At 39.6% G+C, this 25,493-nt stretch overlaps 1 long non-coding RNA gene across 2 annotated transcripts; it reads right to left on the bottom strand.

Moving 5' to 3' along the window:
• Positions 1-19,007: 19,007 nt before the first annotated feature.
• On the bottom strand, positions 19,008-24,876 carry LOC112972353. Of its 2 annotated transcripts, XR_003255646.1 has the most exons (5): positions 24,608-24,876; positions 24,194-24,253; positions 23,696-23,758; positions 22,022-22,083; positions 19,008-21,400 (listed from the first exon to the last, which is right to left on the bottom strand). It is a non-coding gene; the product is annotated as an uncharacterized LOC112972353 (long non-coding RNA). The 2 variants fall into 2 exon arrangements; XR_003255645.1 differs by having other exon boundaries at positions 24,194-24,876.
• Positions 24,877-25,493: the final 617 nt, after the last annotated feature.

A 25,493-nucleotide genomic window follows, 5' to 3' on the forward strand; every position in this document is an offset into this window, starting at 1 on the left:
GCTAAGGAAAGTAAACACATGCCCAGTTTGTAAACTTTTAATATGCTTGTTTTGTCATAAAAGTAGACTTGTGATTACTTCCCAGGAGTTTTGGTACAATAAGATGAACAGCAGATCATTGTTTTAGTTGAGACTTAGGAAAGGATCCTGAGAGCAATAAAATAAATGGGAGTCTTCCTGCATATTTACATGCCTTTACATCAGAAGAAAGAACATGAAATTGAGAATGAAGAGCAACAGCACTGAATAAGATATAGCACTACATCACTAAACAAGGCGGGGGGGGGTCCTATCTTGAGTCTCTGATGTTGTCTTATAAACACACACTTTTGAGCAATTAAACAGCAGCATGAGGTTTTATGCTTATAAAACGAGAGAGTTACAGGAAGCATGCAATCAACAAAACAGAGCTTAAGTGGGGGCACCTCAAGCATCTTCATGCAGGCAAGGAACAAAACAACACTATGGGGAAACCTCTTGCACCCTTTCTGAGAAACCAGCACACTTAAGCACCATTCTGAAGTGCCTATACGCAAATGCACGCAGCATGGGGAATAAACAGGAAGACTTAGAGATCTGTGTGCAGTTGCAGGGCTATGATCTCATTGCCATTACAGAGACATGGTGGGATAGCTTGCATGACTGGAGTGCTGCCATGGATGGCTAGATGCTCTTTAGGAAGGACAGGCCAGGAAGGTGAGGAGAGAGAGTCGCCCTTTACGTAAGAGAGCAGCGGAATGTATGGAGCTCTGCCTAGGGGTGGATGATGAGCTGGTTGAGAGCTTATGGGTAAGGATTAAGGGGCAGATTAATATGGGTTGTTGTGGGTGTTTACTACAGGCCATCTGGTCAGGAAGAGGAAGTAGATGAGGCCTTCTACAGACAGCTGGAAGCAGCCTCCTGTTTGCAGGCCCTGGTCCTAATGGGGGATTTTAACCAGCCGGATATCTATTGGAGGGACAACACAGTGGGGCACAAGCAATCAGGAGGTTCCTGGAGAGCATCTGTGACAACTTCCTGATACAGGTGAGAGAGAAGTCAATGAGGAGAGGTGCTCTGCTGGACCTTGTACTTAGAAACAAGGAAGGGCTGGCTGGAGATGTGAAGGTTGGAGGCAGCTTTGGCTGCAGTGCCCAGAAGATGATGGAGTTCAGGATCCTGTGAGGAGGGAGCAGGGCAAAAAGTAGATTACAACCCTGGACTTCAGAAGGGCAGACTTTGGCYGCTTCAGGGACCTGTTTGGAAGTATCCCATATGATAGGGTCATAGGGATTACCTCCTCCAAGCTCAAGAATGGTCCGTCATAATGAGCAGGCAGTTAAGGGGGCAGGAGACCTGCATGGATGAACAAGATGCTCCTGGCAAAACTCTGGCTGAGAGAGCTGGGACTGTTCAGCCTGGGGAGGAGAAAGCTGAGGGGGAATCTGATCAAAGTGTATAAGTGTCTGAAGAGAGGGTGTTAAGAGGATGGGGCCAGACTCTTTTCAGTGGTGCCCAGTGATAGGATGAGAGGCTACAGGCATGTACCGAAACACAGGAAATTCTGTCTGAATCTAAGGAAAAGCTTTTTTGCTGTGAGGGTRACTGAGCACTGGAACAGGTTGCCCAGAGAGACTGCAGAGTCTCCATCCTTGGAGATATTCAAAAGCCATCTGGACAGGGTCCTGGGCAGCCTGCTCTAGGTGACCCTGTTTAAGCAGGGGAGTTGGACTAGATGATCTTTAAAGTTCCCTTCCAGCCTCAATGGTTCTGTGATTCTGTGAAAATGCATGATTTACCAGTATTTTAACTGTTCTGAGAGGGAAAAGGAGGGAAAGAAATTCCTAAAAAGTAACCAAGTTCTAGATCCACAAAAGCATTATGGTATAAATGTCCATTAATTTTAGTCTTATTGGATCTAGACCAAAGATGCAATTCTGTAAAGATTTATTCATGTGAGTAACGAACTATAATCATGTCCATATGACTGCTAACATAAATAAAATAACAAAAAAGTAGGCTTGCAAAATAAGGTCCAAGTCATAACACAATATGGTGGAGCTCTACACACATAAAATACATGTTACAAACATAAAATACATCTAAATGTTTAAAGCCATTGCAACAAATCCTAGAAGATGCTACATGCCTAAGGGCACTCCAGTAGACTCCTTTGGGGAAATATTCCAATATGCTCTCAGTATGTATACATGTAGTCAAAAAGTAACAGCATATTCCTATTCCAAATGAATCCTGTAATGTCTGATACAGAATCTTTGAAGACCGTTTCTTTTCCCACAAAATATTATGCAAATTTTCTCTGTAACTGAGTTGCCATCAGTGTTTCTGTGCAAAGTAATTACACTATTGTCAGTGCTGGTATTTATAACAAATAATATGTTCCTCTGTCCCCATTGCTTTCCCTTTAAAGAATCATTTCAGTGTATATTGTTCTATATCCCTATTTTTGCTTTCAAAATAAAAACACAGATAAAAACTCTAGAACTAATAAGTCCTGTTTGTTACTTTACCTCATCTGATAATGGACTCTTCCCATGACATGGGCCAAGGGTTTCCCAAAGGAGTGCCATAGCATTCTTTATAACAAGGTCTCTCACTACATCATTTCTGCCCAGTTGGCAGTGTTTTATTTCCGAGTGGATGGGTTTTTTTCTTGCTTGTTGTTTGGTTGGTGAGAAGAGAATGTCTTGTACTAGTTTAGTCAAGGAAGATTATTATATAACATCTGTCAGATTGACTTGTACCATATGGGCTCTGGGCCATCTTCTCTAAGAGAACTTACAGAGACATCTCAAAATGTCTGTGAAAATAGAATGTATTTTTAGAATTGTAGAATATCCTCCTACACTGCCAAAGGAACCTGTCAAAAGCGCATCTTGATTTGTTCAGCTTCTACAATTCATGCTTGTTTTCAGTAACAGTGTTTATTGACCAAAGGCAGGTGGTAGAKGTTCTTGGTATCTGTTTTTGCAGATGTGAAATTAACAGTACAGAAGATTTTTTTGGAATAGTTTTCTAAAAATTCTGAGGCAATCTCCTTTTTTCTTTTACATGAGAGGAGGAAAGACAGAAGAGACCAAGTAATGAGAACAAAAGAGGAAAACAAAAACAAACAAACAAAATGGAAAGAGTTACATGGCCTAATGCTTATGGTTATGATCCACATGCAATCGTAATATATAACTGACCGTATTCGTGGTTCAAAACTCTTGACCTTCAGTAGCAGCAAGTAATAAAACTTTGAAATTATAACACTCAATTTTAGGGTAGCAAAATGGCATCTCCTGAGCTGCATGGAGCTGATGTGAGGAGAATGGGGGAAACAGATGGTGGGAGTGTGGCTATTACGGCTGAAGGTAGGAAGTTTTGAAGGGTGTAGAGGGGAACTGAAAGGACAGTCTGTGGGAAACATGGGAAAGTATCTAGTGGCCCAGTATGTGGCTTTTTGACTCTATGTATTTTATTTATTTGGCTCTTGGTCTTTGAAGAACAGCACACTCCAATTCGACTTTTTACAGTAGAAAGAACATCAGCTATAGCTAGAGGCAGGTATTTCATATAGGTCCTAAAAGGAGAGTTATCAAGCAGTTGGCTGCTAAAGTCACAGCTGCTGGGATATTTCTATAGATGGTGGTGTCTAAAAAAAATGAAGGCGCTTGAGCATAATTAAGTCTAAACACAAACAAGGCTAAAAAGAAGTTCCAGAATTTGTGCTAAAAATGCCCATTCTCCTGAGACTAATTGTACCATGGTTCTTTCATTAAGACAGGTGTCAATGGAAGGTCACACTATCTAGATATACACACTCACACCTTTATACTGAGAGCATTAATGTGAGCTGGGAAAGAGTGACTCACAGCTTGTAAACGAAGCTATACCAGTGTGCCTACGAGAATCTGTCCGTCTTGTGCTGAAGAAATGACTATTCCTGCAGTTATCAGGCTATTATCAGCAATCCATCAACTCTAGAAACATACAGACATCTAGGACTAGATTTTTAAAGAGAGGCAGGCTCATAGATGCCTACCAGTATCATGCAAGTACTAGTGACACTTTCAAAGGCACAGCTCAGTCACTAGTTACCCTCATTAGGTGCCTAAGAGTAGAGCTACAGTGCATGAGAGAAGGAGTATATAGCTGTCCAAACTTCTGTCAACTGAGCTAGTATGACAATATGGTGTAGCACATGTGCCAACATGCTAGTTTAGCCTCAGGAAGCAGTCTGGTTGTGATAGGAAGCCAATGTGCATGAACTAATAAGCTGTGTATCTCAGCAGGGCTAATGAGCTTTGAATGGCACTGTACAGACACGGCTAGACTGTGGACCATGCTCCCTTTTGCACTATGGACATATCCTTTTTCTCCATCTGCTGGCATCTGCTAGCAGCCTAAATGCTGCTTCCACCTCCCAGTTCACAAACTGCTCAGAGCCTTAGCCCTGAAGATGCTAAAGGATCTTAAGCTAGTCGGGAGACAGGTTTGGATTGTTTTTCAGGTCATATCTGATGCCTGTAGTATGTCCCATACCCTGGTAGTTTGGCACAAAGCCTCATTCTGAGGCCTGACACTCAGAGAACTGACAGGACAACACACCAGTGCCATGTATCTCTGAGTAGGAGTGCGGGCAAACACCATAAATAAGCAGATGTACCAACACTTGCCCCAAGAACATGTGTCTTGCCATGGGGATGCTGAAAGGGAGGAGTAAAACTGTAATTTGGAGAAGTGCAGCTGAGAGATGTTTAGGATTATGCTGTTTACTGCCTCTCTGCTTACTGTTATTCTCCACCTAACTGCCTCACTAACCCAGTCTGTTCAAGGCAAAGCCAGCTTCAAGGACTAGAAATACTCACATTGTCTTTTAAGAGTTCTCACCCAGGAGCCAGTAACTAATAGTTGAGCAACTTCTTAAATCGTCTCCTAACGCAACAGGCCATTGTTGTTGAGGGCTGTGCCCTCAAAGGCTTGTTTTAAATCACTGGTACTTTGCCCTGAAATGGAGTGAAGGAGAAATATTCACAACTGAGGCAGCAGTCTCATCCGAGATGCCATAAAAAAAGCTCAAGCCCTGCACTTTCCAGGAAAGGTCTTTCCCTGCCTATGGAAGTGCTTACTGTGCTCTCTTCTAGGGTGAACGCTACTTGTCCCATTTTGCACTGGGATAGACCAGAGGAGCAACATGGTAGAGTGCTTGCAGTAAGGCAGCAATCTCAGCTAAGAGAGTTTTGCACTGGGCAGAAACAGCAGAGAAAGAGCATTAATGCAGTTAAGAGCAGCTGAGAGGCACTTTAGGATGCTACTGCATCAAAGCTGTTATTGTCTCAAAGCATAGGTTAGCTTAACGTATACTAAATACACATTTGGCTGTGAATAACCTTGGCATGATTTCTGTGTAACTGGGTAGCTAAGCTGATAATATTTTAAGATCCTTTTAGAAAAGGCCTGGTTGTGGGCTGCCAGTGGGTGGAAAGGCAGTATGGCACTCATCAAAACATGGCTGAGAGGTACAGGTAGCACAGCGCACCTCTGCAAAATATCACGTGTAAGGCAAGAGGAATTCAACTGCTGGACACAGGCTACTAAGGGCTCAGGCATACCATCTGATTTTGCTACAGTATTACAAATTACTCTTCTGTAGCTGTTCCTGCATTTGCTTCTAGTGAGTGTTACTGTATGGTAAAAATTCTTGCTTCAGCTTCATTCTTTGAGGCTTAGGCTGACAGACTTCACCTCTGTCACAGCTCTCACCCATCACCTCACAGTCAAGGAGACTTATGAGTTTTGCATGTGCCCTAGCTTTCGTAAGTTTTATATAATGTTTGTAGACTTTTAGATTTGAGATCAATAGGGAAGTACTGATCAATTAATATGTAATGCAGATGACAGCTCCCTGCTTGGCAAACTAGGCAGTAACCGCTCCTGTGCACTGCATGGGAGCCTAACCAGCATGGTGCTTGCTAAAATCCATCAGGAATCAGGCAGCTTAGTGGAGAGGTGCTACCCCACTCAGATAAGCAATCGTTTCAAAATATCCTAAAAATAAGACCCCATGTCTCCTGCCACCTCAAAGAACATTTGTGGTAGTGCAGACAGTCATTTCTAAGACTCAGTTTTTAAAGGCACACAGGACATAAAAAATGATCATGTAAAAATTAATATATTAGGGCATAAACGGTTGCCTTGCAATAGCATAACATGCATGAGCTTCCACTGTAGATAGTTTTGGGCATCACCCAATATAAGAGTAGCTAACTGATTCTGCTGACATACCATGTACTGTCATTATGGAGCAGTTAAAATGGGGACCGGCTGCCAATTTTGCTTCCCATCTACCTTCAGAAGAGGAAGAGAGATTAGCAGGAGGTGCTCCCAGAAGGCTGAATGTGGAGATGCAGAGCAGAAGCAGTATGCTAATGTTAACATGGAACATGTGCTCAGGCTAACATATGCTTCTTTTTAGCAGAGATTCATAGCTTGGGTACAATGCCATGCTAACATGGCTACATGGTTTCCAGAGAACTTGGAGTACAGGCAAAAGGAGTGTGAGTACATCTGTACCTGCCACATAGCCACACAGACAAGAATGTATCTAAATCCACTTTTTAAATTTTCATTACAGTTATATAAATTTATGATGCATCTGCATTGTTTCATTAAAGACAAAGGCAACATCTGCTTTGAAGACAGCAGGAAGAAAAGCATTGTGGGTTAGACCAGCTCTGAAAACCTGAAAGCAGCTTTTGAAGTCTGTTCTTACCTTTGAGGTAGCCATATGCATTGCAAAATGCAGGTAATTGTCTGATGGGCAATTACAAGGTTTTGATTTATTCATTTTCACAAGGGAGAAGATTTGAATACAAATATAAATATTGCCAAAGCCGAYTGCATGAATGGCAGTCTTATGTAACTCTGGATATCTGTCGTAAGGCAAGCATTTATAGAAATTCAGCAAGTTTCCTTCATTAAGTACAGATTAATTCTAGCTGATCTCTAACTTCAGCTGCTTCAGGTCCAACTGAAAATGAGTCTGCAAAAATGTGTATTTTCTCATGTCAGTTTGAAAGCTTCTGAACCATTGATCAAACAAATTTGGAAGATTTTTGAAACATTCAGCAAAGGGAAAACAATCACATGTGTATTTCTTGAGCATAAATTGGCAAGAGGGAAAGGTCATTCTATTGACAGGCTGCAAACAAAGGGCACTTTTTTTCTGGCAGCCGCAAACAAAAGTCACCGTTCTCTCAGAAGTGTAATATTTCAGTGTTGGAAACATATTTTCACAGCAGGCAAAAGTCAAGAAGTGGCTTACACTGTCCAGTATGCACAAGATGTCCCCCGTGCTTACTGTCCCCACTTTTCCTGCCTCAGCATCTCCCACAAAAATGGTGCAGCACCTGCTAAGTAAAATTAATAGAGGGAAAACACCAAAGTCACCAGCCAAATACCTTTAATCTGTTGGGCACCCTCTGTCTAACTGCTATGGTAACCAACCACATTAGGTAAGAACTGGAGTTTTCTAATAAAACAGTAAATGTGGGCACCCTGAAATAATGATATTTAGAATTAAGATATATTTTGAATAAATGGAGTTAATTACACATCTCAGAGCTATTGTTTGGATTGTTTTCCTTACAGACATATGTTTGAAATTTTTTTAATGACATCTTAAAATCTGCACAAGGCAAATAACTTATTAGTTATATAATGAGAACGTTCCTGGTTGCCTAAAATTTGTGAATCATAGATGTATAATATTAGCTGATGGCTTTAGAGYTCCTTTCAGGCTTAGTAATGACATGTGGTAAGAGCATGCTCACATTTACTGAGATCACCTCTGCTTTTACATTACATAGGTTAGAAGCAAACTTTATATTTTCTGTGCAGTAATATTAAAACATAATTATTGGGAAGCATTGGCTTTTGCCATTTCTAGGGGTAAATTTAAACATGTTTGCATTCTTTCCCATGAAGCATAACAGACACTTGAGCTTTCAGTTTTTTCAACAGCCTAATACTAATATTTATTTGATAGGTTCAGATTTTGGCTTTGTATTTACTATGTAGTTCTCTGTGTTACTACATAACATAAGGTATCACTTCAACGGTGTTCTCTGCTTTTATTCATTAGGATAATATCAATTTTTTTACTATATATATTTTATTTCTTAGTTTTGTCACAGATTCAACAAGGCAATGGGAAAGCAAACTGGTTTCTATTTTGCCAATAATCAACCATTTATTACRGCTTCCCTTGTGCATTGTGTGATTACAACAGTGTAACTAGAGGCAAAACAATTATTTCTAACACACATGGGGTGCCAAAAGGATAGCCAGTCAAACTCCCCTCTTGGTTTTCACATCTCAGAAATGGTATGCCTTGCTGTCAATTAGTAAAATCTTTTTTATCCATAAACTTGGCAGATTTTAGCAGAAAATCACTGACAGTCAATAAACATAGAATTCTAATTTTCAAAATAGAATCAGTAAAACTTAAACACAAGTCTAACAAATAACATATTTAAAATGTCATTTATCACAGGAATATCAAGAGACACTACTTTTCTAAAGTTCATGTTGTCTGTTTAAGAAGTTCCTCCTCCTAAAATTTTATGTAAGGAAAGAGAGAAAGTTTCCTTATATAAAAAAGTTTCTTTTTGACATTATTCTCAACTCCACCTATTGTAAAGTACAAATTATAGTGTAGAGAATGCAACAACTGCACTGGTGTCTAGGTATACTTAAGAAAGTAAAACATATACAAACATATATTTGGGAGGCTCTTCTCCCCTCAAAATTAACTCATTTCCTTAACAAATGTGAGACCAAACTCAGGAAATTGTAAAGACTAAGTCATCTTTTCATGTTATGAGAAAGATGGCTGTAAAACTGGTCCTACCCACAAAACTCCCTGAGATTCTTTCACTGGGCTGGATACGAAAGATCTGGTCCAACTTGAAGTTAATACATCATTTGTCATACAGAGGATTTCTATTAACAATTTCAGACCTACATTATTATGCACTATCTCATCATCATTAAGTATGTATGTTCTTTATGGCTGACTGAAGTTAGCAGAGATACCCAAATAATCAGAGACATATTACTGCAGAGAATTGTTAATGCCTCCTTTCATAAGGACAAAATGATGACCATGCTCAAGCATGCAATGCTTACATCTTTTCAGCTGTCTTTGGATACCAACAGATTCACAAATTCCCATCCACCCTGGCACCTATTCTTTTCAGAGAGCTATCTGAAACGGTGTTAGTGGGCTAATTTCAGCCACATATAGAGACTTCATTTTATTTTAATAAAACTGTACAGACTAACAGTATATTAAACTTGATGGAAGGTCTCCTTCCAGCACGAAACAGAAGTAATTGTCCTGATTTGTTAGGTCTTCTCACCATTGACCATAATGTATTTCTGGCCTATACAAATCATTTCAGGGATTTCACTTCGACAGGGGATCCCAGACCGCTGGACAATTGATTTGTTCCTTGAATTCTTTCCAGAAGCACTGACTGTACTCTCTTTCGACCCCTCTCTTGTTTGGTGAGCTATAAAGAAGCCTCAAGGGGATTCCTACTTTCAGTCATAGTGAGTTTAACATCTCCAATGCTTTCTCATCAAACACAGATTCTGAATTTCTCATTCCTGCCAGATCTGACAGCGAGGTACGGCTCAGTCCAGAGGTGAAGATTGTTGGTAGAAAGGCATTGGGGGGGGGGGGGCAGAGGAGGGAGCATGTAAAAGTTGTTTCTACTCAGTTGTTTGACAGCATATTATTAGCTTTTACCAAAAAGTTCTTGGCATCTTTTTGTTCTCAGATACTCATTGTCAAAGAATTCCCAAATACTAACAGTAATTTTCTGTGTCTTTAGTTTAAAACTAGACATGTTTCTGCTCACTCCTCACAGTTGCATTAAGGAAAGATCACCAGTCGCTTCATTACTTTGAACTCAAATTCTTCAGTGTGTTCTAATGTTTAGGGAGATTTTTGAAAGTTCACATAGAAATTTCCACTAATGTAAATAGCTAATAGCTTCTTGAGCAGAACATTGCTCAAAGACTAATTAAAGATCCCACCTCTGCTCTGAGTTTTGATTTAGAGGGTAGGAGAGGAGTTGCCTTTAAGATGTTGATTTTGCGGATGACCAAAGCCCTAGGCATCCYTGGACAATCCTGCCTGCCAGGCAGCCAGAGGGCTCTCCAGCAGATCTTCATGGCAATCATTCTGAGCCAGCCGCAGGCCTAAGTTTATATATAGATATCAAATACCAACCTTGCTTTCTCTCTAATTAGGCAATTTATGGGGCTCCTGCCACTCTCGTATTTGAGCAATTATAAAGTTATTCCTGTTGCATATCAAGGTTGAACTCAGTCATCATATCCAACGGCAGGAATTTCTCACTTGAGTGATCCTACCATTGGGATATGCCGCCCTTGAAGGCCTGGCTGTCATACCCTCCAGGGCATGATGTCCTGATTTTTCAGATTAGCATTTGATTCACTCTTTTCCTTATTGTTTTGATTTTGAATCTCCATAATAAAAACATTTGCAAACCCAATACTCCTAAATTACATTTTTACAATGAAAAAAATCTATAAATAGCAATAGCGTTTTCACAAATAATTCAAGGACAAATTTTGCTGCAATGTTTTGGGGTAAAAGAGCATTGTAATCATATGAAAAGTGGTGAGTGAACTGATCAGTCAATATTCACTCTCAAAGCTCAACACAGCTGAAAAACAGATACACAGTATGAAAATTTTGAATGTGAATGGCCCTATTAAGTCTAAAATACAGTAAAGAATCTTTAAAGAACTATATATGTGCAGTGTTCCTTTAACAGGCTCTTAGTGTACTTCCTCTGTAACTCCATTCAAACCTGAAACATTGGAAATATTTCAGAGAAGAAGCAGTTTCTTTGTATCCAGGAAAAATCTTGTACAGATGTCCAGGCATATTTGCCACATAAATTTCAAGAGTCTTCCAGGATTCTCATCCAAATATTAATAAGATTTTAAATGTCAGATACTATGTTTGCCAAATACATATAAAGTTTAAGATGGTTTCTCAAACACTTACAAACTATACAGGGAATTTTTCTTATTTATATTACTTATGAAGTGAAGACTCTTCCTGCTAACACTGTCCAGAGGTTGGTAAATGCTTGTCCAGAGATACGGAGGGAAATTTCAGAATTCAGAGAAGAACTTCAGAAACAGAAAGGCTCCTGCACAGAGGTTCAGTCTCTGCTAAAAATAAAGAAAATGAGATGCTTATAAATATTCTAAGCAGAAAGTAAATCAGTCATAAATAAAAAGCTATCACAAAGAAAATAAATGCTGCCTAGCTGGGAGAACCGCCATTTCCCAATAGAATTAARTCAGTGGTCCATCTAATCCTGTTTCTGACAGTGGCCATTAGCTGATATTTACAGGAAGTTACAAAAAACTCCAAAATGAAGGAATGAATGCAAGGGATCTCATTATAGAGAAAAATCATTCCTTACTCCAGCTAAATTGTTATTAATTTGGCCACAAATGTCTATATCCAATATATTTCAAATTTGTCAGCTAATTATTAGTGGATGTTCTCATTATTCACATAAATATCTTCTTTTTTAAATCTTTCAGAGTTCTTGGCTAACTAATATTTTTGCACTGAGTTCCAACGTCTACTTTTGTGTAGTATAAGAAAAATTCCCTGTTGTCAATTTTTAATTTTTTAACAAACTTCTGTGGTTTGGTTCTTAAATTACAAGGTATAAAATAGACTCATGTTCTTGACCTTCACTTTTTCAATATTATTGGTATATAAATGATGCCTCTTTACTACATATCTTTCCTGAACAGTGTAGACCTACTCTTTCCAATGTCTTTTCATAGTCTTCATAATTAGGTAAGAATCTCCCTACCTATTTTCATTTTACAATCCTTTTTAGAGTGGCAAATTTCAGTCTCAATTCAAGATGTCATTAGCATCTTTCTACATTCTAGAGTCAATTCTATTGATTGTTTGTGCACAGTAACTATTTATTTGTTTGATGTTGCCAAACAAGCATAGGTTGTCCCTAAGTTTCCTACAGGGATGTTGCTGGTAATTTAAAACCTGAAAATGCATATTCATATTTGAAAATTTCCCATTCCAGGTATTTATTAGTTTACCAACATTCTATTTTTCTGGTCATATAGCTAGTCTTAGCTTTGTGACGTCTCCTGACTGATTTTCTAGATGTCTTTTCCAGATCATTAATAATTATATAATATATCAATACATACATTGAACATCTCTTGCAACATTCTGTTAGAGTCCTTTTTGTTTAATTTACTACTCATTTCTGCCACTTCTTACTTTCCTTTTTTGTCTCTTAGGTTTAGTCCATGACTTTTTCTTTTTTTTTACATAATAGCTGTTCAGATGGACTTCACTAAAGACTGAAAAGATAAACCAAGTCGTCCTTTATCCATTGTTCCTTTGATAGCCTGCATTTCACTAAAGTATTCATAGTAGCAAAGGTGTTTATATTGGGCTTTCATTGACTTTACTTGATTTCTTTTCTGTTAAAGGTAAAGTAAGTGCATCTCTACCTTGAGGCTGTTCTCAGCATCCCTGATAATGTCAAGAAAGCAGATCTTTGTTGTCTGTGAGCAACCACTTAAAATAATTCCTACATGTACAGAGATTTCAGAAAAGAAATACTGCTCTTTTCTTTTAGAACAATCTCCCATGATGTTTAAAGATTTGTGTATATGATATATCAACTCAGATCTATTATTTTCATTTCTGTTATATATATTTTTTTTCTTGCTGTGTTGTTTATCATGTGGTAGGAAGGAAAAGAAGTTCATACCCTACAGTGAGAAAAGGGGAAAATGGATATCGTAAAAGACATGGAAAAAATTTTTCTTTTTTAAGCCTAACTTAGGCAGCATGGAGGAACTAGGCCTTTCAAAGAGGTTTATTAAGATTTGTAATTTGTGTTCACAAAATTTATATATATGCACAAAGGGCAGCATGGAGGAGACCCTTGAAAGCAAATAGTAAAAATTAGGAATAGGAGTATCAGAAAATAATTCAGATATGCAGGGAGGTACAGAGTCTTACAGAACTTGAAAACGCTAAGAAAGTGCTTGAAGTTGAAGTAATAATGGATAAAGAATCAGCAGGGATAAAGAGGAAGAAGGATATGACCATAAACAAGGGGCAAAGATGATGACTTGTGTCTTGCTGCTGTGTTGTTTCTGTGAGAAAATAGTTTTAAAGAAGCCAGAGAGATATTGCATTGGTTATCATGGGATGGGGACTGGAGAAAGGGACACACACGTGGGGAGGGTAATAGATTTTTGTGATACTGAGAAAGAAGAGGATGTAAAATTGGAGCCGGCCTTGATGTGGAGATGGAGCTGGGGGGAGAAGTCAAATGCACTACATTTGTTGCTGGTATAAATTGCATCAGATGTATGAGTAATGTGATGTTCTGGGAGCTAGACCAAGGAGTCTGATTCTTCACACGTTAACTGAAGACAGGCAATGGTACACTCAAGACAGCTAAGAGATGGTCCAGGGTCCAGGGTGAAGGGTAGCAGACTTACAAATCAGCATCTAGAGGCAGTAGCTTTAACTATGTGAAAAGATGTCTCACAAGAGATTTGAAGTGCAAAGTTCCTTCAGGATGCACCAGAATAAAGTATGAAGGACAAGGAACCAAATGGGAAGACAAAAAGAATGGACAGCCAGGAAAGAGAAAAGCCAAGAATGTATAACATCTGATACTGCTCCTGATGATTACCTGACATCTGCTGGTATAGCAGGCAAACATTTTGAATCTTTAGTCACCCCTGTTACAGGACAATTCTCAAATTTTATTCAAATTTACACAAATTCTGTCAATAAAACCTTTTCTGGTTAAAAGGTTTTCATAAAACTGAAAGTCATTTTTTAATGCTTTTCCCCTGGATTTGCAAGTATCACATGTATCTTCTCATCAAAGCAATAAAAGGAACAGTTGGGGGGCATGAATGTTGAGTAAAACAATTCTAACGATATTAAGAGAAAAATGCATAAAAATATGTGTGGATGTGGGGGAATGTTACATTATCTTTTGCATTGTTCTCACTCATGTAATACCATAACAATTGAGATCAGCTGAAGCACTCATACTCACAATTTCTTGGTCAATCAGGCAGGAGCTGAAGGCAGAGACCGCTGCCAAAAGATCTTCAATCTCCGTTAATCCACTGGAGCTAGAAGTCACTGACCTCCAGGTTACACTATTTTTTTCTTCAGTTGCATAGTTTGTGTTATATAAAAGGAAAATCTAGTTCGTTCTGACTGGAGAGGATGTCATATCTTAAATTGCTTCAACTCGTACATTTATTTCACACACACTACACATTGCATGTAACTACTTCAGAAGTTAAATATTAGGCAGTGGTAATTATGATCTTTCTCAAAACATATGAAAAACAAAGCAGAATCTATTTTGCTTTTCCTCATTTATGCTCTTTGCTTAATTTTGATATTTTCCAACATGATAATAAATTAGCACACTTTGTTTCTGTTAACTTTTAGTGTTTTTTACTTCTGCCGTGCGTGAGCTTCACTGTTTGAACTATCCTGCGGTTTTTGGGTAGCAAGCGCTCTGCGGGGAAAGTTTGTTTGAAAAACATTTCCATTTTTCATATATTTATTTATTCTAGTTATGTTTTTAAAGGAAGCATTTCTCTCTGCTTTCACCTTGATGAAAGCGCTTTCTTTATTGTTTCTTTATTGATAACTTCCCACTTCAAAGAAAACTACCATTAGACTGCTCACATAATTCTCTTTAGAGACTGAGAAAAAACAAGCTGCTGTATATGACAGATGAGAGTTATACTCTCAACTGCTGAATGCAGAACTGGTATTCATTCAACTACTACAGTGATGACAGTATAAGAACCTATACAGAACAGAATAGGGAAACAAGGTAAAATTATTATTTCACCTAAACATTTTCATAGTGCATAGATACCCTGCTTTCAAAAGGTGTGAGGGAGAACACACTATTCTTTGGCATTGTCTGAACAGTCTCATGTACAGAATTTTTTAGGGCAATGTTTGTTAATGCTTTTATTTTGCATTTGGGAAGAAATGAAGTTTTATCATAGTATAATTCTAATGTGTTTTTTACTGGAAAGATTCCTGTTCAAGTCCTCACCTGAAAGCTCTAGGGTCATAGGTGTCGTAAATCTGGATTTAGAGATATATCTTATTGAATTTATGCATAAATAAGGATATTTCCAAGGCCCTTGAAAATACTATCCCATGGCCTAAATTCCTGAATCCGAAAAGCTGTGTTTAGTGCAGGTTCGGTGAGGGAGAAAAAGATATGTCAAGACACCTAATAAAAGATAGAGCAGCCTCAAGACTCTTCTTAAGTATGTGGTGGCCTATAATGGCTCTAGGGAATTCCTGAAATACAGTGTCTCCAAAACTGATTGGAGTAGCCAGAAGGAAGTCTGTAGAGGTGGACATAGCATCTAATATATGAGAAATTCTTAAATATCCAGATAGGAATTGGAGAAACATGTAAATGGTAGAAATGTAAGTGATCCAATGTCTAGCCTAGCCTAGCCTTCAATAAATTCTTGATGTATTTGCTCAATTTCAAGGGAATGAACTACACTAAAAGGTAGTGCTAGAGACTATACACTATTTCTAATAAGACTGGGGAACAAAGATATTAGCAACAGTGGAATAAGAAGAGCAAAACGGATTTTGGATGCAGCATTTCTTTCATCTTCAAATGTACAAAGACACTTCTCCAAATCCATTTTAGACATACAATGCACAATAAAGAGCAAATAAAAGAAGACTGCTTGTTTGCACTTATTTGTGATGACTCATCACAAGTCCTGTTTCCCTTCTTGCCACTTGTGAAGTCACTATGCAGCGCTGGAAATAAATATGAGTACTCTATTTAAGTGGCAAGAACCATGTAGTCAAATGAAAATATATAACAAGTGAGACAGTCTGATTGACACAGATCAGAGAAACACAGGTTTTATTTATTCTTAAATCAGCCCCCACAAAAATAATGGACTGTCCTGTTTGGGAATCAGAAAACAGAGAACCAAAGGCTCTTTAAATTTATTTCTGTAATAAGAAGTAACCGACATTGCATGATGTAAATCTTGAACTCATTTTCACATTAAGTGAAACAAAGTATCACTCACATTACATAACTGTTACCAGATTTTCCAATTTTAAATTTTGGAATTGGGCAACATTACACAATTTTCCCCCAAAATCATTCTAGGAATATGGATGCATGTAAAAGCTAAATATACACTAAGGGAGTAACTCACTTAAATTTGACATAAAGATTATTTATGAGATAAACTTTTTTAAAAATTTTGCTTTTGCTGAACTTTTAGACAAAAATAAAGTCATGACATATAAGAAAATTTCTGTGTGACATATATTAAAACTGTCCTTCAGACAGAAATAGCTATTCTGGATGTTGGCATGAGAATGTCAGGGTGCAGAGGGTACCCCCAGCTGCCCCGTCCCTGCCCACCTCCTGGGCCGTCAGTCGCTGCCCCATGATGCCGCAGCGGTGCCGGCTCCAGCTCCGCCACGACCCTGTCCCTGCCTGGCCACGGGCCCCCGACCCCCACCCTGGCCTCGGCCTGGCCCAGGCCGGCCCCACCCATGGGGAGCTGCTGGCCCCCACGGGGCTCTGGCAGAAAATGCACTAATGTATCAAACTGTATTTACAAAGAAACCTTCATGACCCAGAGTTACTGCAGTTTAGTATTTATTATTTAGATTACACAAGAGCTGGAGTGCTTTCTAAAACATCAGCTGCCTTTTTTGCCTTAAAATTTCCACAATCCAGGGGCTACTTAACCTCAGTAAAAAGCAACACACTTTTTGCTCTGAGGGAAACAAGAAACAGAGTGAGACTTACTAAGACAAAAAGAAAAAACATCTCATGAATCTGACAGGGATTCAGAGCTCTAAATTTCTAGTTCTATCTGAAGCCTCCTGGGTAATTTGGGACAAATGACTATGGTGTCTATACAAAAGTTTGTACCCTGTGATTGTGTTGGCTAACAACATGTTAATTCTACCACAATAGTTCTATACAATGCCTCAAAATTGTTAGAGTAGAGCTATTTTCTTTACAGGTAAAGGAAAAAAGCTGTATCATCCAATGCAAATTGAAGAGCTTCCAGTATAGTGTCTGTTTAGAATATTAACTCAAAATGGACAGAAAGAATAGATAATAAAAAGATCCTAAATTAGGCACAACTATATGAAGCAATAGAAATCATGCCAAACACTTGTATAGTTAACATAGCATGGCTTTTTTTGTCTGTGCATCTCAACTTCCAGTTCATAAAATGCAGATAATCTCTTACCTTGTAAGTCTTGCCTAGAGAGACAGGACTTTGTCCCAATTAACTTTCTCCTACTGTTTCTCAGAAAGTGTCTTTTTAGCCTTATCATCTACTTGGATATGTGCTATAAATGGTATGTATAATTAATAAATAATTGTCTCAATTAGGGTTTCAAAAAGTCTTAGATTAAGATACCAGTTGGATCTAAATCCTAGTCTAAAGAAGCTTACTGACTAGCATCATGGGACAGAATCTAAAAAAACGTGAAGAATGGGAGTCAGACTCCTTGACTTTAGTAAGTTTAGAACCCCTCCTGCTCATTCTAGGCTTCTCCTACCCATTTGTCTTGCTACCCATTTGCTTCCTCTTAAACAATTATTTGCCTTGTTAACTTCAAATACAGAGCAGAGCTTATGTTTTTCTTAAATTTGGGGGTACTAGCTGAGACTTTCTCTGGAAAGTGTCACCTGTCCTTGCATTTAACCTACTATTTCACAGAGGGAGGTATACTGTTTAATACACTTGGAATGCAGCTAAAACCATATACTCTGAATACTCTTGTTTTTATAGGAAATCTTCAAATTGTCTTGAAATGTGAAATTGCTCTGCCCAACTGAGGTTATTAGGAAATTAAAATATATATTTAGCATTAGTAATGCTGGATTCATGGTTGCAAGAAGTGTCTATATTCACAGAAAAGCGGTAACATTTGGATCTGATATCACTAAAGGGATAGCCTGTTTGATTGCTTTCTTAGTCTTGCAGTTTATCTAATTCATCAATTTAAAGTAACAAGAAAAAATACCAGTGAAATACTAGCCATTTTTAACAAAAGACTAATGTTCCTGTAGTCTAAATGAGTATTTGTCTAGATTGTTAAACTACTGTACAGTAGGAATCCCCTTCCAACTAAAGCTTTGTAATTACAATGACAGTAATAAAATAGGTGAGCACTTTTTTTCTTGTAGTGGGTAGTCACTTAAAAYGACTCATTGACGAAAGATCCTCTGTCTGAAATGCTACACTTTGTACAAAATATTATATATAAACAGATCATTATATTCGAAAGACCTTTTCAAAATTGCAGCACTATAATTGTGTTTAAGAATGGATAAATTAGTTTTGTCCATCATATTTTGGCTTTAATTTGTTTAGTTCCAGAAAACCCTTCCTCACTTGGCAGACATTCATACTTCATCTTAATTTGACTATTTTATAAAGCTTGTGTTGATTTCACTTATAATATTTTGCTGCCTTTTAATGGAGACAGATTGTATTTCACATTTTGTTTCATTCTGTTATGCAGGTCTCAAAGTGACACCGTAAGAAGAAGCACTTGTATTATATTTGGCTAAACACCATAAAATGTGTATGGTAAATACATAGGAAACAATATTAATTATTCAGTGATGTAAAGTATCAGTGCATATTTTTTATATATGGATAAAAGCTTCACCTTGTTTAAAACCTATTCTGGCTGTATTAGCATTGTATGTCTAAAGCTTTAATTCTGGGATAGGCTTACTGTTAATGAGAAAATGGAGAAATGCAGCACATGGGATATGAAATTGTAATTTAATTTTGTAGTAATGCAAAAAACAAAAGTTGCAGAATCTTCATCTTTGGAGACATTTAAAAACTGGACGTGACCCTGAGTAATCTGATCTATGAAGTTGATTCTAACTTAAAGCTCTGAGTGGAGGGTTGGACCAGATGACCTCCAGAGGTCCCTTCAAACCTCAGTTATTCTGTGCTTATATGATTCTGCATTAATATGTTTCAAGTACCTATTAAATCTAATTGCAGAAGCAAAATGACATAATGTAAGTAATAATGCAAATTTTGTATTGATGGCAAGTATATCACACCATCAGTTCAGTTAAGCATGCCTTCTGATGTAGCTTAAGTTTATGCATGTTCTAAAGTAGGTGTGCAAATGGCATTGAAGGGAACATAGGGTTAATTACATCTTGAAGTGGTGGCCTAAATCCAGGCTAAAATTGGAAATTCCTTAGAATCATTGCTTGTAATTTAGCTTTGGCATCTAAAGAAACAGCCACAACATATTAAGCAAACTTAAATGTTGCAAATACATATCAAATTTATTACATGTTCCTATTGTACATCATTTTTAACGTTTTACTTCTACTAGCAGTATCTGAATAATGATTTTATTACAAATACACTGTGACTGCAAGGCAGGCAAGAGAGAGTCAGATACCAGCAGAGAGAGACACTCAAAGCTCATGAAGGGTTAAACAGGATAGATTTAATAAAGGACTTTTACACTCCAAACTGTGTGGGAAGCCCCAGGAACCACGCGAAGGGGTCACCGATGGGAGGCTGCTGAATGCGTGGGTCGGATACACAGGTCAGACGCCCAGGCAGGACTCGACTCATTGTATCCTAAGGGCCCCTTAAATCTACTAGAACTATTTCCTTATCTCAGCTATGCTAACCTTGAGAAACTACTGTACGGGAAGCAGCTAGACATTGTTGACAAAACGGAATATGCATGCCTGGCCCTGATTGGAAGTGTGTAGTTTCACACGCTGGGCCTGCTACCACGTACTCTGCCAGTCACTGACTCCTCGCCAGCTCTTCCGCAGGTGTTCTCACTAGATATGCAAAGATCAAAACCCCCCAAAATCACTAGTTCAAGTGTAAGATGAATCCCTACATAAGAAAGTATCCATAAAAATATTATTAGTTAGGAATGGAAGAAATTGACAAAGAATCAGCTCCAAAGCAGGAGAGATGTGGATTTTAGGAGCCTAAGTGCAAAACTGCACTTCAAAACCACTCATTCAGTGGCTGCCTAGCCCTGGCAGTGCTTAGCCATGATAAGAAAACAAAAATTTTAATTCAGAAACCCAACCTTCCACCTAACAAATAGACACAATCCACAGGAAAATGTCAGGGAAAGACAACCTATCTTCCACTTGCTGATTTTTTTCCCAAAAGGAATGGAGATGCCAGAAGAAGATGCAGCAAACAGTATCCTCTTGGAAGGGAAGAATCCTGGGTTATGAACGTTGCTTCTAAGATTGTTTATGCATTTTACACTAGAAAATCTTGAACAAAGAAAAGGAAATACTCTGCCACCAAAACCGCCTGTTTTGTTAGCACAAAGATTAATTTAAAGGGTTCAGGAAAGCTGAGAATGCTATTGTAACTAAAGCATGAAGTTGGGAGAGAACAGAGGCTAGGGGTTGGAATACCTCTGCTCTTAACATCAAGCTGGCCCAGGCTCAAGTATAATGGAACATAGAAAGCAGAGTAAATTGACAGCCTGCATGAACCAGAGAACTGTGCATTTTTAGTACAATGTAAGAACAAAATTAATTAAGTGCCTACACTGCCCAAAGAAGATTTCGATAAGCAGAAAAAAAAATTACTCCTTCAGACTGATAAATGTACAGGGTTAGTTGGAGCCAAATCAGTCAGACTGTGCTGCTAGGATGACCTAACTTTAGGTACTGAAGACACAGCTGAAAAATAAAGAAAGTAAATTCATACTTCAACAACCAATGTATGCTGCAAACCTTTAGTACTTGTCTACACTACGCTAGCTCAGCTGAGCTGAATATGCAGGAAACTTTGGTGCATTCTCTTGAGCAATAGACTGTGCCCTCTCTCTGCCATGCAAGTCCATACAGCCTAGTGACATAAGCTGTCAGTTACACTGCTCCATGGGTCTTTAATAAAAGGTCTTTAATAATCTGGGAGCCTGTCAAAGACCATACTGGTTTCCAGATGCAGGAGTTCATCGCATTGGTACAGGCATGGTCAATCAGGATGTTTCTGAAAAAGGTGACTTTACAAACAGTTGACAGTTCATTTCCATCTGAGGTTATGGTAAGCACTATCAGCTTTTTCCCAGGAGCCAACCAGTTAAGACAGTCTTCATTTCCTTCTTGTTTATGGTTTACTCAAAGTAAGTTGCAGAAGCATCAGAGCTCACCTGTAGCTCGAAGTCCTCCTTAGAGTTTGTCATCAATACAGACTATTGGCCAAAAGAACAAAAAAAAGAAAGAAAATCACAGATGTTTGTTTGGCAACAGCTCTCAGTCTAGAGAGTTTGAGCAGTTTCCCAGAAGCCAGGAAAGATTCCAAAACTCACTTGGAGCTGCCCTGTCCAATACATTTGAGTAGAACAACCAGAACAGGATTAGTTCAAAAATGTTTTCCAGATTCTTTCTATTTATGGCAAAGAAATATTTGGCTAGGTCCCAGTTGTTTCTGACTCTGAAGTGTGAGTGACTGAAGCACCATTTAAGAAGTTCTCAGGAAGGATAAGCATCTTAAGTCAGTCTCCAAAGCCTGGATTGACTGACTCTGTCTAAAGGTTTAGTGAGGTTAGAGGCCAAGCAGAGATTTTGAGGACACTTTTGATGGTCCTTTTTTCATCAAAAAATAGTGCAATAATTATTATGGTGTGCAAATCACCTGGAGCACACTGCCTTCTCCGGATACAGCCACCAATAACACTTTGGGGCTGCTTATATGCAAGCTAATGACAAATACTGCCAGTGGCCCTGTACTTGTCACTTTACTACCTACCTATTGCTCCAGGATTACTCCACCAAATCTTAGCATACATTATGACTGAGTGGGTTATACTCACTGTGGCTTGTGTAGCACCACCACCATTCTCTCTTCTCTTCATGCTAACACTCCAGCGGTTTGCTACCAAAAAAAAAAAAAAAGAGCACAGTGATGGCTGCACTCTGCAGTTGTCCATAAAGTTAGTATGACTATCCTGAGGCAAAGGACCCAATAAGTGCAGTCTGACCTACAGCAACTAACAGTCTGTGGGATCACACTGGTATGTAGGTCAACACTGTACCATGCCTCAAATGCCTATAAGGAAGAGTGGTTGCTTATATGGTATCTGTAGCATACCGATTTCAGAAATGAACAAGTGAGCTTCTCTCTCCCTTTCTAAGAGCAGTAAATAAGGGGATCAGTTAGGTAAGTTAGGCAAAGATGACTTAAGTCAAGCAGATACATTTGACATACGGGACAGGGATTTTCTATGGCCAATTAAGACGCACTGCTGGGCTGAGTGAGCCATGAACATTTTACAGCAGCTCTGTAACAGCTGGAACTCTGAGACAGCTGAGCACAGAGATGTTGCAAACTAGTTGGGTCAGACTGCTTCTTCCCCAGCAATGTAAGACATTTGGGCTTTGGACTGGTGTATAAAACACTGGCAAGAGATTTCAGATATTAGAGGCCGGAAGGTCTGAGCAGGCAAAACGAAATAAGGAGGTTTGGCAGAGGCAGTTTAATTTGTAAACAGAGGATGTGGTTATTGGGTAAGAGCTGCTCTGAAATACAGATCAGCAGAAACTCTGAAATATAGCAGCTAAATCCTAAGAGATGAGATAAGGAGGATGTTTGCTGAACTATAAAATTAAAGGCCTGCTACAGCTCCCATTGAAGTCCCAGTGTGAGGGGAGGTTACTGCTTATTTTTTACAGAAGCTGGAATTAAAGTCCCAGAAAACACTGATTTGTTGAATGGCATCAACCAGAAAGTGTGAGGGAAGAGAATTGCTGTTGTCTCAACCTTGCATTTATTGTACTACATCATTTGCATAAAATGTTAATGTTTTTGGAAGCATTGGTACAATGTTACAATAATGATTAAGGTCCTCCTTGTGTCAGGTGCAACTCCAAACAGAAAGTGAAATCCAATCTCTCCTCTAAAGAACTTACGGTCCAGTGAAAAATGCATTCAAGGACTGGGTACAAAGAAGTTGGGAAATGATGGTGACTGTAGCATGTAAAAAGAGGGCTTATAAAGACCTTTGTTTTTCAAACTCATCTGCAAGCTGTGAGGGTTTTTTTGCTGTGAATAATAATATAAATAATGAGACTAGCTGTGACATTAAAGTTAGAACTAGCAGGGTTTGCAGGGCCTCGCCCATATACTAACAACAGGACTCAGGTGAACTCTTACTTACATTCTTGAAGTTATACATATACATATATGTCTGACATATACCAATGCCTTTATCTCTAAAGCTAAGTCTTTACCATTTAGTCAAACATGGTCAAGTTGCAGAATTTTTCTTCACAGTTTATTGTGTTACAATAAGCCTTTGTCAATAGATGGGAAAATGAGACATTAATTATTTCTATAACTTATAAACCACTAGCTAATATAYATAATGGGTAATTAAAGACATACTAGAAATACCTACATTGCTCTCTTAAGATTAAATTAATTTTTGTATCAGATATCTACTGATCCTTATTTAAGTCTACTTCTTTTATATATTTTTTAGACTTACGCCATCTCTGGAAGCATTCTTCTGCATGTTTACCAAGACGATCTGAGGAAGTGTCCAACAGTCCTGGTAATATGAGAGAAAAGCTCTGTAAGTTCATGACTCAATCACCTCATTAGAACATGTACACTGTCTTGGTTTCTTTTAAATGCTTATACATCATGTACCTGCAGGGAATATGGCTTTAAATTGACATGGTGTTACAGGTCTAAGAGAAGAGGGTGGAATTTTTACTTTTGAGGTAATTATTATAGCTGCATCATAACTATTCTGCTGCATTCTGATTACCCCTCAATGTTCCAGTTGTTATTCTTTTAGTCTTTGCTAATACATTTACTGTGCTAATAAATACATACATGCTAATAAATACATTTACTGTGCTAATAAAGTATGCCTTGCAGAAAACACCGCTTAAGGATAACATTTGCTGTTTGCCGAGTCTTTTACTGCTAAGGCATTCATGCTGCAGACAAGGATGCAAGCCCATGTCTTGAATCTCACCTGTGCAAGTTCTTCCAAGTTCTTCTCCAAAAGTGAGAACTGAGCTTTCTCTTCATTTTACTAAAAAGAAAGTTTAAGAAAGAGCAACAAATAATAATTATCCTCAGCAATACATCATGCTGGAGGCAAGAATAATGACTATTACCTGAACCATTGAAAAGATAACCAAAAATACAATCTACAAATAAAAAATAAAAGCGGAAGGTAAGCAATGTAACCCGAAGTTTCTGCACAATAGTGGTCAGTGTGAAGAAGTCGAACTTTGTTCCATCTGCCTAGTTTAGTTTTGCTGCCTTAAGAATGAAAGGAAGCATCTTCCTAACCCCACTGACTAGCCTTAGCAAGTGAGGGCTGGAGGTGACTTCTTAAGATGGTGTTAGCTGCGTGGTAGTCGTGGGTCCGGTTGGTTCTCACCGTGAACAGCTTCTTCGCCAAAGCCAGGACTGTACAACTGTACCTAACTTTGAGTAACGTGTTGTTTACCGTGAAGGATCTGGGGGGATGCTTTGCAAAGCGTTTTTAAGGGAAAAGGCTCAGACCGTTCCTGACGCGCAGGCCCTTAACGGCCACTTTCATTTGAAATGTTCTTCTCGTGGCGCCTCCAGCCCGCGGCGGCTCCCCCTCCCGAGCGCGCTCTGACGGGGCTCCTCCGCGCCACCGCGGCGGCGGGAGACAACACAGGACCAGAGTCACCTGCCGCCTCGCCGGGGCGGTTTCGGCGCTACCCTGGCAGCGAGCGACACGCGCCCCGCCCCCCGCAGCCGTTGGGGCAGCTCCCCCGGCCGCCCCGGGGGCCGCTCTGGCCGCGGCAGCACCCGCCTGCTACTTGCTCCCCCTCGGGCGCAGCAGGAGGCCAGCGCCCCCTACTCCCCGCCGCCCCGGCCCCCGCGCAGAGTTGCGCGGCGCGGCGCGGCGGGGGGTGGGAGTAGTGCCGCCACATCCGGGTGCTGGCGCGGCCTGCGCGCATGCGCGGCCGCTCCGCCGCTGCGAGGCCGGGCGCCACGGCAGCCGCCGCCGCTCCTCCTCGGGGCGCTGCGTTTCCGCGTTGTCAGGCAAGGGGGGGGCGCGCGGGGAGGGGGAGGCGCCCTCCGCGGCGGCGGCGGCGGCAGGAGGAGGAGGAGGAGGAGTAGGAGGAGGAGGAGGAGGAGGAGGATGGTTGTGGGGGCGGCTGGCAGCAGCCGCTGGCAGCAGCCGGGAGAAGCCCCGCCGGTGACTCGCTGGCGGCGCAGGCAGCGCTGAGGAGGCGGCGGGTGCCCGAGCCGCGCCGCGGGGAGGGCGCGAGCGGAGGGGGGAGAGACTG

Source organism: Apteryx rowi, unplaced genomic scaffold, assembly GCF_003343035.1.
Source record: "Apteryx rowi isolate R43461 unplaced genomic scaffold, aptRow1 scaffold_485, whole genome shotgun sequence".
Taxonomy (NCBI): domain Eukaryota; kingdom Metazoa; phylum Chordata; class Aves; order Apterygiformes; family Apterygidae; genus Apteryx; species Apteryx rowi.